We start from the raw sequence: 15,728 nt of genomic DNA, 5'->3' as shown, positions 1-15,728 counted from the left end.
TGTTTCTCTTTTCTTATGGGAAGTTGAGACCACAGCAGTTTCAAAAGATCAAGCAATAAAAAGAAACAAAATATTCCATAAATGGTCTTGATTTAGTGTCGCACTAAAATCTAAAATTTAAACCTCAGTGGTGCTGTGCATTGCCCACATTAGTCATAGTGTGAATTGCACAGTTTTTTTTCCATTAAGCTCTTAAGGTACAGAGCATTTATGTTGCTCGGAAAAGCAAATGTTATGTCATGAGCTAAAATCAAAACTTTGGGGCAGTTTGTCGTCATCGAGACCTTTTCTTATGAGTGCTATGTTAGGCGGAAAGGATCTTGGCCCATTGCACTCATATCAATGTCAGGGCCTACCTCTAGGGTAAACTTCTGAGGTCAGCCTAATGTCTCACCACGTGAGTTCCGCGCACATGGCTACTGTTTACAAACACAATCCCAGCATTCTGGAGGGCTTTTATATAACAGCCCAAAAGAACACCATTCTTGAAACTTCTTGCCTGATGTAAATATTTGAACATTTAATATTATTGCCACCGCAGATACTAAAGGTAAAATATACACAGTCCCTGCCCATGGAGAAGAGATTAAGCCATGAATTAACTAGACAGGGGTTTCTTCTTCCTACATATTAATAATAATAATTGCTTACACTTATATAGCACTTTTCTGGACACACCACTCAAAGCGCTTTAGAGGTAATGGGGACTCCCCTCCACCACCACCAACGTGCAGCATCCACCACCTAAAGGGGTGACGTCCTGTTTTTACAGTATGAGAACTTTAGAAGGTCTAACAAACTGCAAAAGTCATGCATCTCGCAAATAACTCATACTTTGAGACTGTGTCCTCTTAGGGCTCTATTTTCCTGTTTGAAGAATAGCTTTTTCACATAATGAAATGCAATTTAAATGGTGACAGGTTTTATCAATTAAACTCAATTTACTATCAGAGGTTCTGTGTGCCTTCTGAGACTTAAAATCACTAATTAGTTAAAAGGAGAATATGTTGCTTTTAGACTTTATAAACTTACATTTTATGCATATTCAATAAAGACAACCCTAAGTAAAACCTTAAAAGACAGTGGAAAAAATGTGATGTATATGAAATATTGCTTAAAAACAAAATGCATATCGCTTTTCTGATATACTTCAACAGAATATGCTCTATGTTCCTAAAATAGGCAGTACCTATGTGTGGTTAATGTCATTTTCATAACAGATTTTCTCCTAATACTCCATACAATGTGTTTTTTACTTCACTGACAGTAATAATAGGTAGATAATGGTTTTGATAATGGCAAATATGACATATTAGTTCTGAAACCAAACATCAGGTTAGATGCATTGTATTTCCCACATGCAAACTTTTTACTAAATCAGATTTTGTGTTTTGATTTTTTTTCATTTCCTAGCATCATTATCTTTGGTGACAGAGAATTTCTATGTAGAGGTGTTAATTCTTTGGTAAATGCGGTTTCAAGAAACTGTGGGGTTTACAGTAACCATCTGTTCAGCTTTAAAGGAATGTGGATTTTTTTTTCTAATGAAAACCGAGGAGGAAATACCAACATCTGAATAGTGATAAAACTTTGCCTTTGTGACACTTGTAACAATTTCCTAAATGGTTTCTTGCTCTTTTGTTAATTTTTTAAAATGTATCATTGTTAATAACTGTTTAATCAGCTAATTTGGAAAAAAAATGACACAAACTGACATGACATACTGTACATAGTACTAGATACTGTATCTCAACCTGTTTTCCACATTTTGATCAGAAAAAAAATAATTGAAAGAAAGGAGCAGGATTTATTGCACACGGCCAGTATTAATAAAGTCTGGTTTCCTGGTAGCGTAAATCCCATTAAATGTAATATATCATACAATGAAATTTTTTTGCATTTTTCTGTAACATGATACTGTCTGAAATTACATTTACAGCTAGCAGTACGTAATCTGCCCTAAAATGCACATTAAAAAACAGTTACATAGCAGTACACAGAGCTATTTGAGTTGCCCTGGTGAAACATGTAAATACTGTATGTCTGGTGTTTATGTGGCAGATCAGACTGTTGTGTGGGATGATGTATGGGTGTGTGCTTCAATGTTTACAAAAACAAATGCACATTCCGAAGTGTTGCCAATAATCATCCTACAATACAAATACCATGAACAATGCTTCCAGAAAAGGGGAGCTGATAAATCTAGAAATAAATTGTTGGTCACTTGAAAACAAATATTTTTTGTCAAAAAATCAAATATGAATATCATCACTCAAATGATTTAGTGATCATTTACTTTATTTATCATAAATTTACTTTATTTTTCATTTCTTTTCATACAGGCCAGTGCACTGTGGAAATGAAAAGCATGTTGTAAAGAAGGTTGTGCCTCAGTATTGTGTTATCATAGCAGTGCAGCCTGTATAAAGAGAGACAGCTGCTTCTGAATTACATTCAGAGCTGTAACTCCATTAAAAGGTTTGAATGACATCATTAACTACTCCTGTGGCTTTCAAGTGATTTAGGCCTGGCTATAAGGTTTCATCCCAAGGATATGATCACAAACCAACTGGTGTCCTGGGTACTCTGTGTTAGTTAGGAGACCTTATTTTGTCAGGTCACACTTAATTAAATTAACTAAAATCCATTTTCAAATAGCTACCTGTAAGATAAGTCTTATAGTAAAGTCTTGTCAGTAAGATAGACACCTCCAGTACCCTCAGCCTGTTTTCCAACACACGAACTATCTGATCAACACAATTTTTTATATTGTATTTCTAACTGTGTTAAGTAAGATTATCAACTTCTAGTTTTAATAAAAGTAGAATTTGGGAATGAAAAGAACTGGATCACTAACTCTACGTACAGAAAAATTACGTCTCACAGTTGTTAACTTAGTCTAATGAAATGTTTTCATTAGTTGAGCATAAAGAATGAAGATCTGGAAAATCAGCTTATGGATCTGTTTTAAATTCACTGGAAAACCTCAGTTCAAAGCTTAATGAGAAACACCTCCAAATCTAACATGCAGCCAGTCTATCAAAGACTGAAAGAAGGGCTAGATTGTTCTACACTATTGAATCACCCAAGACTTACTGTACACGGCAAGGCTTTGACAAAACTGATGTCTGTCAAGTCATTTTACAGAAATACTAGTATAGAAGCTTTTGCAATAGACAATTCAGTAACTGATGGCATGGAATCATCTCTTGATGGAACGAAACTGGAGATGTAGTTGGACAACATAAGGCAATGCAACAGAAAACTTAAAAATACACTTTTTAAAGAGTTTTTGTGACTTTTTTTTGGATAATTTTGTGCATGTAGGGTTCTGAGTACTATTGTCCTTCAAATTTCATTAGCTTGAAAAGCTTGAAGAAAATGGTAGGACTCTATAACCCAGTGTGAAAAATTGGTGACTGCACAACAAAACATGAAATGTCACTTTGTTTGTATCCACTTAAAGCTTACTTCAAAGCAATGCCATGATTACCCATTTAGAAATCACCATCTCTGAGTTATCCACAGTGGTTCCAATGCTTACACTAAAAGGAATACACTACATTTAGAGGTGAGGTTTATAATGACATGATTGATCAAAACAGTTTACATAAAATAATGGTTTCTTTTGATTATGGAAATAAAAATGAAGGATATAAAGTCAGTTTACAGTTTTAATTTGATGGGTAATTCAAACTCTTATTATTAATTATTAAAGCTTGTTTCGATGATTGTTGTACTTTAACATGGGTGTGAACATGGGGTAACTTCATCCTTTACTTTGAGACGAACTGAGTATAGTATGCAGTATTAGCTGCATATTATTTAAATTATTTAATTATAACTAACTTTTAATTATAACTAACTATGCTTAAGTGTTTAGTCACTTTAGTGTTTTCAAAACAATTTTGAACCTTAAGTAAAGCTTCCCTTTTTTTTACATGAATATTAAATGTTAATACGTTAATTTTAAAATTGTAAATGTTGTAATTGTGATACTGTACATAAGATATCTCAGTAGTCTGTGATGAGTACGCCTATTTTAATTCTGCCTCCTTCACAACTCTATTTACAGTACTATTTGTCCTTTATCTCCAGTTCTCTGTACTTCAGTTACACCATAAATCCATAACTCTTTACATTAAAAAATCATCTTGTAGACATGTATTCAGTTTAATTTGTAACTGTCTAGCACTAGTAATTTGTTACATACTAAACAGTCCATGCAGTGGGAGATGTATAGGAAAGCATTCACAACAATTCGCCAATCAAAATGATGGTGATTGCAGTTGTAGAAACAGTTGTAGCAGTGGTGCTTTAACTCCTGGCCAGAACAATAACTACTCATGCACGCTGAGATCCTGCAAGCAGCCAGTCCTGTCTCTAACTTGAACCCCAGGCAAATACACCTGTGTCATCATTGGCAGAACTTGACCTCTAATTTGCCAGTCAATCGAACACATACATACTGTTCAAGCAGATATGTGCAAATGCCACGATAGCACTCACTAAAATAGCAATGATTAATATGTTTTCATTTACAACCCAGTGTGCAGTAACCAAGTACTATTCAGTTTGTGACTTCACTACACTTCTGCATTGACCTTGAGGAATATGAGTAGTGTTCTCCTGCTCTGATCACCGAGGTTAGTTAGTTCCTTCTCCACCACCAAAGAGAACAGAAACAGTCAAGTTAAAGTGTCAGTTGGGGAAGAGATCTGTGTCTTGCACATGACCACTGTAAATTCCCCAAGAGAGAAAGCCAGCAGTACAGCCATTATTTGGCACAACAGTCTCCAAGATTCAGGCCTCCTGCTGTACTCAGTCCAGAGAATCACTTACTGCTCCTTCCTCTACTTTAAAGTGTTTAGGTAAATATTTTGAAAAGCAAACAGCACAGCCGATAAATGGCGACATGGTAACTATAGAATATCCCTGTTTCCAGCTGTATGACCCTGTGTGCCATATTTGGTTATTTTATTAGATTAGGATTTGAAGTATAAAGATTTTACATTTTCCATTCACACTACCAGATTCTACATATTTTGAGATTTCATTCATTGATATAAAAACCCTGCAGTTATTACACTTGTATTAAGCATCAACATAGGAGACAGTAACTTGATCAATATATTATAAAACAATATTATTCTGGGAAAATATTACACCAGTCTTTAGATATTGAAGTATATTTTATGTATAAAAGCATAGCCTGATCATTTAGGACTTTGAGTGTAAAAGAAAATGTGTTGCACTTAGTGCATTACAGACAAGCATTTGTTAAAAGTTTATTCATGCCTTAATTGAAAGTAGTAAATTGTCATTTCAAAACAGGAAACATGAGGTCTAGTTACAACAAATATACCTTTACATGATTATTATTACTCTTCAAACTCTAAGCTTTTGAACTAATAACTGAAACAGTGACTTGGAGTTTTTAGTGTTGTGCTTTGATCCCACACAACCAGTGCTTGAAGCACATGTGGGACTGCTAAAGTATGCATTTTGTTCCTCCTAAGTTAATGTTTAAAACAGATGGGTTTCATACACGAATAAGGTGGTAACTATGGATACTGTGTGATCTGAAAGAAATCAACTTTGCACTGCAGACACATTAACTAAGTTGATAATATTGACTGACAAACAAAGGGAGGGTGGGCATGAGATCTTGACAAAACAGAAGACATTGTTTTGTATGGTTTTCTGACAGCCTTACAGGTCTTTACTGTAAGGTGATTTGGATGCAAAGCCAATGGTTTTGATCTTCCATTAATGAAAGTCATTTCTTTCTACCATTGCTCAATGTATTCAACAGCATATGCACCGGTTTTTAGGTGATTTTTCTGGGTAGCTTTTGCTATCACCATTCCTGTTGAACAGGTTTGGCAGGTATTGAGGAACAATGTTTCTTCCAAAACACAAAGCAGCCAGGCAGCTGTGCAGACATGAAGGAAAAGTACTAAGAATTAAGATATTTTTAATTGTAGGGATTTTCATAATTCAATACATTAATATTTTAGCAACTTAACATAGTCAAATAAAAAAAGGGTGCAGTCCTGCCTTGTGTCCTATGTCTACGATAGGCTTTAGGTTGCCACATCTAGGAATATGAACACCTACTAGGAACAAGTGAATTAAATTTTTTCTAATTTTAAATATGTGTTGATGGAGGTAGTGGAGTACTCTGTGAATAAACTATAAATAAATATTTCTTATACATATACACATATACACACCTGTATTCCTACTTGTACTCAGCATTATCATTCAGCTTGTTGGGCATTTAAACTGTTTCTGTTTGAAAAGCAAGCAGAGCTTCAACATGATTAGTGTAGAGAAAGATTGAGATTCAATCTGTATGTCATCATCTGAGATGATGTTGGGCCTCTCTTTGAAGTGGTACATTCAGAACCAAATCACAACCAGCAGTATTTAAGCAGGACATTTTTTTGTCATCTATTTATTCGGTAGAAAACAAAGTTGGAAAGATTCTGCTGAACTAGTTGTTTTTACATGGGCGAAAATGTGCTGGAAATTAAGTATGTTATTATCTGCTGTACTTGCTTTGCATTTAAGGTGCCGTCAAACTATCGAGGCAAATAAACTAGAATGCTAAAAGGTTACCTGAAAGCCTTTCCCATCATTCACAAATGAGTATTGTGAGTTTGGTTTTTTTATCATGTGTTTCAGTAAAGGTTTCACACTGACAAAGAAAATGCCCTGCTCTTTTTGGCTGTGCAAAGAGAAGAAGGGTCAAACATGCAATTCAGATATCTGCTACTATACGTTACCAGGCTTGTGCAAAAGCAAGGAAATTGAGTAACTGCAATTAGGACTTTAAAACAGTTGATTTTCAGTTCTTCTTCCTCACCAATGTGAAGTCTTTGGGATTTTAGGGGCAATCCTGTGACACAATTGTCAGCCATTGAGCCACACTTCTATGTGTTATGACACAATTTGGTGATTAGTTCTCACTCAGGAATATCCACAGGATACTGACAGATTTTAAGAGACTCGCGAGTGTGAATAGAGGTAAGCCAGGAGCAAGTTCTAAGCTGTGTGTAAAGCATAACTTCACATTTGCATTGATCTCTTCCAGTTTTTGAAGACTGGGGAAATATAGGCAAATTTGATCTCTCGATGAGAAATTCATAAAGATGAAAAATGTTATGTGTAAAATGTAGTTGAAATAAGTTATAATATTATAACTATTATGCGCCTATGTTATGTGTACGAATTACTGTATGTTGTTTCCATTATTAGATTTTTATTGATTATACAGAAAGGCACCAGGAAAGCAACAAATACTATTGATTCTTATACTCTTGTAGTAAAATTTTAATACTTCAGTAAATATGAAGGTGTATTTATTAGTGGGCAATATTAAATAAATCTATTTGAAAATGTTGTAAGTAATGTTTTCAGCTTATTCCAGAAAGAACTGAGCAATTTTCACTGAAGTACTTAAGCATATTTTAGTATAACTATATTAAGTAACTACAGGTATGTCATTGTAGAATATGTGGAATATTGTGTGACATCTACAATGTAACTTTGGTAATAAATTGTATCTGTTTAATGATTCTTGTATGTGTGCAGGGTAGGGACAAAAGACCGTTTTTCTTTTAGAAACTTTTCATTGTTTAATTGTTATGTTTATTTAAATGTTTTTGTATGCCTGTACATTCAGTACAAAAAAATTATTATAGCCAATCAAATATATAATAGTGTGTTTAGGTAAAGAGTTTGTTTTATGGCAGAAACAGGAATTGGTTCCATTGTGCTTCACACTCGAACTTCTGCTGGCACTAACTGCAGATTGCTGATAATGTTACATCAGAAAAAGGAGAAACTCTAAAAAGCCAACAGTAATTATTTCATAACAAAACATATTGGCACACTGTAGTGGTCACTTTTGAGTTAACCACTATGCTGGGTTTTCTGAGGAACATCATGTGATCACACGGATGACTTCCACAACTGTTTGCATATTGCTGCAACCAAAAATATTTTTAATAAGGATTCATCCATCCATTGTCTAATCACTTTGCTTAATACAGTGTCACGATTGTCATCCCTCCTCTTAAGGGCGCTCCGACCCCTTTTGTATTTTAGATTATTACGTGCACCTGCCCCCTGTTTTGCCTGTTATTATTTAAGCCCAGCGCTCCCGCTATGCCTGGCTCAGCACTGGAAGATGGACGCCACAAGGCTTGCCTATTCCCCAGGCTCGCAGGTTGCCCGAGGACTGGTCTTATTCCCCAGAGTCCTGACCGTCTGATTTCGGGACTCGGATCGCTTGGCCTCGTTATCCTGTTTTGAACTCCCTGTCCCTGTTCCGGATCCTGTTCCAGATTTTAACCTTGTCTGTCTTGGATGGTTCTCCCGGCACCTGTGATATACAGGGCCTCAGGGGAGCCAGAGCCAATCCTGGCAAGCAACAGACCCAAGGCAGGATATACTGTACTCGGGATGGTACTGTACACCAGTACATCACAGGGCACACAAAGACAATTAACATCTATAAAATTACATGTATACTATCTCTATAAATTAAACATTATTATTACAAGTATTATTGTTTTCTCATTGGTACAATTGAAAGCCTGAAACACATTTCCACACTCAGAAGCTATGTATCCACCCCAACACACTGCAGTGGATGCAGTTTCCACTCACAAACATCCCACTCCACGCTTACAGACCATTTTGTTCTTTCTTGTATGAGATTTTTTCAATTCAATAATTCAACACTCCCATTTGCTTCACCCATTGATTTTTCAATAGCAATGAGTAAACTAAAAAGAAAAAAAGAAGGAATACCCGTTCATAAAATAAAGAAGACCATGCCATCAAAGGAGCCCTTTCAGTGGAAAGAAAAAATGTTTTGAAATGTTTTGAAGTTTGAAAATATAATTTGATAAAGGGAGATCTGACTTTTGTTTTCATAATAAAACTATAATGGAATTTGCTCACTATTTTTCAGTACATTTAATTTGGCTCTGTTATTTAAGAATGGGATTTAAAAAGACAACACGGAAATGTTAATCTAAATCTGTTCAAGGGCTGAGGCAGACAAGAGCAAACCCACAATGTACAAACTGTTCTTTCTTTAATCGTTTACAGGATTTAGTAGCAGGAACGTAGCACTAAAATATCTCGTTCTGGTCCTTTCATTCATGTCAGGAAATCGAACTGTAATTTTCTTTGAATTTTACATAATTACAGTTTTAAAAGGCTGGACTCCGAGGCAGCAATAAGAGAGAAAAAGTACTTAACATCAGTTTAATATTCTGCCACTTCAAAGTTAGGCATTCTTTAATTATACTTTGGCGGATGTCTTTGTAACTAGGATGGTATTTGTGCTTACAAAAAGGAGAACAGGAAACTTTGTAATCAATACAAAGCAAAGCAAAACAATTATTTTAAATGGAGAAATGATAATCAAAAGGACTGATTATACAACATATTTATCCATACTGTTGATTGTTTTACATAGAAAAGGGAAGAAAGTTATTCCTAACAGCTTTTTTAAGTCGCTTGTGGATTCATTAGAGCTGTATTTGGATCAATGCAATGAAATGTGATGAACATTGCCAATTTATATATAATGTATAAAGAAGAAAACCTACTGATTAATTTAATAGGGCTTTACAACTGTGAAATTAAAACCATTAAACTGGTCATTATTTTTATTTCTGAGCAATATGAGCAATTTAAAATGTAAATAAAGCAAAAATCACTCTTGACCCAATATTAGGAGATTCCTCCATAATGGTATTTCATAGAGAAAACTTATTAATTAATTAAAATACATCTTTGTTACCTGGCATAGCCAAGAGATGGAAAACAGAAAGTCTTAATACAGAAGGTGAGAAAGACAACCTGTCCCTAATCAAGAAGTGGACATTGAAATCTAATTCTGAATCTCACAACAAAAGCAGTTTATTATGATAGAAAATGGTAAGAGTGTTAAAATAAAATAAAACTAAATTAAATTTCTGATTTCCCATTGCCCCAGGGTAAGCAGTGTAATAACACTGAATTGAACATGTTTCTATACAGCTACTGTATGACTGGATTTTAAAAGCTAGAAAGAAAATGATCCAGAAAGATTTAAATACAGGAATATGTTTTGGTATGTCAGGAGATCCTCAGTAGATTGTTACTAATGGGGTGGCCTTCTAGCTTTTTGTGTACTGTGTGCAGTGTCTCAAATAAAATAATACTTTAGAAGATAGAAGTAGGTGCTCCTTTTCTAAGTAGTTTGAAAAACAGCTTCCGAGAACTCTGGAGACATGTTTGGGCAACAAACATTGAAAAAGAAACTGGCTTTGATTTGCCAGTTTGTTTCCTCACACGTTCTTATGTCTTCCTCTTCAAAAGTAAAAGTACTGCCATACTCATTTTCGTCTCATTCATACATGAAAGTAGCAGAGTCCCTTCATTCATTGAGCTCTCCTGGTTTGTCTTCAATCTCTTGATTCACTATATCATCTTAGTTATCACTTGTTAAAATAATGAATATAAAAATCTTAGAAGTGATACCAGTGAAGGAAAGTGCACCTATCTGTACAGTATGTAACACACTGCACAAACGAGGCTAATTCTATGACAAGTATGGCATTCCAGTGTTGTATTAGTATCCCACTGAATGTTGTATTTCCTGTGCAGTCCTGTGAAACTCTGCCACATGCACACTCCATTCTTCCTTGTGTGTGTGCCACATGGTTGCGTAAATCTAAACTGGTCTCAGACTACCACTCAGTATACTTGTTTTTTTAGTGTTTGAACCTAAAGCAACTGTATTTCTAGCAACACACAGATTAGTTTGACTGTTCCTCATTTTAAAAACTCATTTTAATACAGTAGCATTTGTGTCTGAATCCTGCCCACTTCTTTCCAAAAAATGTAAAATCTGCATATGTCCTCAAAAGCTGGATAAACTTAAGGAAGTGTGAGAGGTTTAGCAAACATTTTTTTTTTGTCTTTAAATATTCCAGGTTATTCCAAATTAGTAAAGGATTCTAGTAAGCTCTCTGAAGGTTGCTCAGAGTTTAAAGAAGTGTTGTTTACAATTTGTCTCAAAACATGAAAGATTTTCATAAGAACAAAATACAAAATAAAAAGGACTAAAAAAGTATTAGTCTATTTGTTTAAATAGATAAGTCAAAACATTTTTGCATTAATGCCAACTGTATTACACTTCCAATTCCTCTTACTCCAGTTCCTCTGAGCTCCACATGCTCTCAACAAGCATGCAGCTACTCAGAAACATTTGCTGAGAATAAGAGAGGAATAAAGGACAAATATTTTTAATATTTTTAGGACAAACATTTTAACAAATAATAATATACATAATAATAAATAAAACAAATATTATTTTGTGTAAATGCTATTCATACCGTTCCAGAAGAAACATTAATAGGTTGTTCTTGTAATAAGGTAATCTTGTAATTTGTGAAATCTCTGCTGGGTCAACACCTATCATGCTTTTGGGATTTTCTTTTTTGACCATTTCTGATGTAAGCAGTAGTACAGTACAGCTACAGCACTAAATTGAATTGTGAAGCTAGGCTACATTCAGCAGATATACATGTAAGTAGCCATCATTTGCTAAAGCTTGATTTCTACACTCTTGACATGTGAGGTTTTCTTGTAAAGGGCCAATGATAAAACCAATGAAGAAAATTCAAACTTATTTTTATGTGAAATATATAATACCTACTAAGCAGTCCATACCCCTAGACTTGTACTGTACACTGATTGTAAAAGGCTGAGGCTGTTCACAGAAGAGTGCTGTTTGGAAGAGATAAGACCATGGAAGATGACTCTAATGTCTGAAAGTATCCAATTACTTATTGTCTTTTATTGTAGTACAAAATTGTCATTTACACATTTCTGTAAAATTGAATAACTGGAAACCAGCTTACATAAACAGTGATGAATCATACTGAGGAAGGAGTCATATTTATATGAGTAATTTGAAATCTTTTCTTGTATGCCAGCTCTCTGTGACCTAATTTTAGGTTTAAAGAGGAAAGTTACTCAGCTTGAAATCTGATTAGTTCTAAGTCACTATGTTGAAATGGATGACTTGCCGCGTGTATCTGTTAACATTAATAACTTTGGTTTGGCAATGTCCTGTTTGTACCTTTTCTTAAATGTGTAGTGATGCTTCCAAGTTCTTGATGACCTCCTTGTTTTTCTCACTTTGTGACTAAATCAATTTGTTATTAATACTGTGTGGGTGAGCTAACACTTGTTAGATAATTTATATAACAGTTCAACATGAAAACATAAATAGTTCAGACTGATTAAAAGATCACAGTAGCTCATGTGGAAACCAGACTTTTACAAAGTGCTCCAAGTACAGTATATGATGTTAGTCATTATGACTTTAATACCTTTTATCTCTGTCAGTTCCATGTAGAGGAATTTGGAATAAACCACAGGCATATTTCTCAGCAAAGAATTAGCAGTGAAGTCTTGTGACTGTCTTTAGAAAGGTAGCTCATAGAAATACATATTTTCCCCCTTTCTCTTCTTCTCAGGGCTTTAAAGATGAAACAGAAGTAAAATAAAACTTTAAAAAATAGATTAAGCATATTGTGTACATGATAAATATAAATGTGCCCATCGACACTCAATCGACACAGTATCATTTCTGTTCTTAACTTGAGGACCCACAATTATTAGCTTGTATATCAGTAATTGTAGAACACATAGGCAGATGTCTAGAAGGTTCCAGTAATATGTTATTCTTACTGCAATTTGACAGTTTATTGACTGTAAAATTGATTAATTCTGAACTCCAGAAATAATACCCTCCCCTTTTGCCCTTACCACAAGAATAGCAATATAAAGACTATGAGGGGAAACAGAAGGTATACTTTATCTTTAAGGTATACTGTATCAATACTTGACATTATAACAGGATTTCTATCACATCGTTTAATGATAATTGTTGACATTATAACATGGTGATGTTATACTCAGCATGCTGAGAATGATGAAAACTCTAAACCTGCAGAATCTGACATATTAAAAAGATTGTAGACTATACCACCGACTTGAAAGGGTTGCTAGGCTAGACTACCCATTCAGTAGCTCTTTCAGCTTGAGATTATGTTGTGATCCCATAAATTTAAAACCGAGGGAGTTTGTAGAGGGGAAGCAAGCACTCTTTGTGTGAATTTAAGACAGGAACAAATTAAGGGTGCTACTCAGTCCTGAAGGGAAATGACACTCACGATAATGAGCTATTTTTAGTCCTTAGGATAAAGGTGCTGCCGCCCATCTGATTTACGAACTTTCCCACACTATATCTTGATATCAGTACAGCAGAATGCTCAGGTTTATGTCAGAGTCCCAGTTTGAACTTGCGAAGCATGATTTAGACTAGCTGTCATTACCAGTAGATGTCACTGACTGGCTGCCCCTTCCCAACAGATGAACCCTGTAGAAATAAAACTGTCATTTTTTTTTATGCCTTCTAGCTGCAGAACAACACCTTCTTACTAGAGAAGACCATCAGGACATTCCTTTGCAATTTTTTCTACTGCAAGCACACGTTCACAGATAAGATCCTATATACTGTAAAAGTTTCACTCACCTTCATAAGCTGTCAATTTTTCAATTCTTGTTCTGAGTTTCCGAACTTAACCGTCAATGTCTGGCAGTGCAAGACTTGGAATGAACATTTCATCGTCTTTAAAGATGAGGCTTAGGAATGGATTTTAGTTGGCGTTTGAAACCAAAGAGAGGAGCAATTTTGTAAAAGGGAAATGATTTGAAGAATTCACATTCTGATGAATTCACACTTTTTGCCATGTTTTCAAGACCTTATTGCTGAATTTCCAGAAAACAGTTGACAATAAATTTTGCATTGAATGATGTCTCCAAACAGTCTGCAAACTGCAGAAAAAAATATTCTTCTGTATTAAGCAAAGAAATTCAGAGTTCACTTTTTCATTACTCTGCTCCTAATAGAAATGACTGTGGCTGATATTTGTTTTTTACTACAATGTTATTGTTTCCCAGTGCTGTGAGATACTACTGAGAACTCCTCTGCAGGCTGTAAACCTCAACTGTTCTACTGCTTCAATGAATTTGACCATGGTGTAACAACTGTAAAGCAGCTTAACCTCATTTCAGTGTTAATTAATTTACAAGACATCTCTGAGCTGTAAGTGCCTGTATAAAAGATTTTTTAAGCTTCAGCAAATTTTTCAAAAGCTGACATTAAATAGGAAAAAAGAAAACATTAATTTATCTTTTACATTCATGTACTGTCTCTTTTATAAAAATCCAGTTATTCTTAGCAAAATAATTTTTCTGTTGTTCTGAAGTGAAAAAGATTGCAAATCCCCCGGTGAGTTTAAACTGCTGTACATCCATTTCACCTGGGGGTAAATTAGTTAAAAATCAAATGCAATTAATACTTTTATCTCCTGATTAGTCATAAAAAAATCCTAAAAACACAAAAAAGAAAAAGATTTTGACCAAATTAGAGCTGGGTGGATCAAAAGCAGGATACTGTATATCTTTCACTCCAGACCTAATTGGTATCACAAAAGATAATAACAATGTTACCAAACTAGAAACGGGTCACATAACAATAACCAAGAACTTTAGAATTCCATAACTTTGAATTTATTTATCCCAACTTTTCAAAAACAGTTATTCATTGCCATTACAAAATAGAGATCAACTTTATATGCTATTCCATCTTTTAACATTAAAGAAGCAGAAGCTGCACACTATTAAACTGTATTCCATGTGGAAGCAGGATTAACACTATTTTAACACTTATTTTTTTATATAGAAGAGTAAGGAAAAGGAGAATTGATTCACTCTTCAATATGTGGAATGGAGAACATTGCCATTACTGTGCTATTGTGTCAAAGCGCAGTCAACGTTAAGCATGTGTGTGTGTGCAGTGCTCAGTTGGTATCTCTCGCTTTTTGTTATCTTAGGTTCTCAGGCCTTTTTTTTTTCAAGTGTGGGTGTACCGAACTGTGACAAGCAGCAGAGTCTTTCGTAAACTCTGGTGTGTCCCTCAAGGCAAGATTGGAGCCATTTTCAGCTGAGCCCTTAGAAAGTTAATTTAAGCACACTACAATCAGCTGACCATGCCTGCCTTGTTTTCAAGATGGTGGAGGGCAATATTACGCAACCACATTTTTGCTTGTTGTTGAGGTTAGGTTTAGTCAAGATAGCGTAGGAAGACAGATTAATTAAGAAACAGTTTCCTAAGCATAGTGAGACATATTAGGATTCGTTTTCTGCTCAGAACTGGAAGCTCAATTTCTTTTCAGCACAGAAGATCTGAGTAGAATGTGATCACTGGTTTTCATTAAGTAGCAGTACCTCAAAAATGATACATACAAAGAGGCATGTCCTTAATGCAGTTATATTGTGAAATTCTCCTGAATTCTTGTATGAATAAAAGCCTTATCATCATGGTATTGCTGAAAATAAGTCCTAATTGAATACTATTGTACAAATGTTTGTAATGGAATTATACAATACAGTCTTAAGAGCAGTACGATATGGTCTGGTTAATTCAAATATATATATAATTAAAAAAAGAAAATAAGTGAGACTTAAGCTGTGGAAACATTGTCTCGTGGTTTTAAAAAGCTACTTCTTCTTATGAGAATTCAGATGTACTGTATGGTTATACAATGACTATTATTTTTTTCCTCCAGTTTTAGGAATTGCAG

General features: G+C 34.7%; 1 protein-coding gene across 5 annotated transcripts in view; it reads left to right on the top strand.

The window, feature by feature from the left end:
* tet2 (tet methylcytosine dioxygenase 2) overlaps nucleotides 1-15,728 on the top strand; it is a 68,001-nt gene that overhangs the window by 19,378 nt on the left and 32,895 nt on the right. The window contains exon 1 of one of the 5 annotated variants that reach the window (XM_088625199.1): nucleotides 6,899-7,032. The exons of the other annotated variants lie outside the window; for them this stretch is intronic. The gene's annotated coding sequence lies outside the window, so the exon portion shown is untranslated. Of the gene's footprint in view, nucleotides 1-6,898; nucleotides 7,033-15,728 lie in introns of those variants that run through there. 5 annotated transcript variants of the gene reach the window in all.

Source organism: Lepisosteus platostomus, chromosome 1 (genome assembly GCF_059453375.1).
Source record: "Lepisosteus platostomus isolate fLepPlt1 chromosome 1, fLepPlt1.hap1, whole genome shotgun sequence".
In the NCBI taxonomy this organism is placed as follows: domain Eukaryota; kingdom Metazoa; phylum Chordata; class Actinopteri; order Semionotiformes; family Lepisosteidae; genus Lepisosteus; species Lepisosteus platostomus.
The sequence above is the reverse complement of the archived record's forward strand: the minus strand, read 5'-3'. Positions and strand labels throughout refer to the sequence as shown.